A 989-nucleotide genomic window follows, 5' to 3' on the forward strand; every position below is an offset into this window, starting at 1 on the left:
GAAGGGACCTTCACAGGCCATCTAGTCCAAGCCTCCTGCAAGAGCAGGGACATCTTTCACTAGATCAGGTTGCTCAGAGCCCCGTCCAGCCTGGCCTTGAATGTTTCCAGGCATGGGGCCTCCACTACCTCTCTGGGCAACCCGTTCCAGTGCCTCACCACCCTCATTGTAAAAAATGTCTTTCTTAAATCCAGTCTAAATCTGCCCTCCCTTGATTTAAAACCATTGCTCCTTGTCCCATCACAACAGGCCTTGCTAAAAAGTCTGTCCCCGTCTTTCCTATAGGCCCCCTTTAAGTACCGGAAGGCCACAGCAAGGTCTCCCCGCAGCCTTCTCTTCTCCAGGCTGAACAACCCCAACTCTCTCAGCCTGTCCTCATAGGAGAGGTGCTCCAGCCCTCGCATCATCTTCGTGGCCCTCCTCTGGATCTGCTCCAACAGCTCCATGTCCTTCCTGTGCCGAGGACCCCAGGGCTGGACGCAGCACTGCAGGTGGGGTCTCAGCAGAGCGGAGCAGAGGGGCAGAATCACCTCCCTCGACCTGCTGGCCACGCTGCTTTTGATGCAGCCCAGGATAGGGTTGGCCTTCTGGGCTGCGAGTGCACATTGTTGGCTCATGTCCAGCTTTTTGTCCACCAGTACCCCCAAGTCCTTTTCCGCAGGGCTGCTCTTGATCACATCATCCCCCAGCCTGTATTGAAACCGAGGATGAAGCCAGCCAGGAGCAGCGTGATGTGCGGCAGGGCAGGAGAAAGGGAGCAAAGCCACTCAAGGTTCGGATAGGAAAGGTGCCTGTGCTGTTGTACTGAGGGGAGCTCCTTTCAGAAAGATGAAAAACAGTAAGAGGGTTAGTCCCATGTAAAAAAAAAGTGGAGAAAAATGTATTGCAGTAAGAGATAAAGGTAGTGAATAAACATGATCGTTTTATGGACTCGTTTTCCATTAACTAGAAATATTTGATATATACTTCTTAAATAAACACGTTTAAAG

This window comes from Ciconia boyciana, chromosome 1, assembly GCF_034638445.1.
Source record: "Ciconia boyciana chromosome 1, ASM3463844v1, whole genome shotgun sequence".
Taxonomy (NCBI): Eukaryota; Metazoa; Chordata; class Aves; order Ciconiiformes; family Ciconiidae; genus Ciconia; species Ciconia boyciana.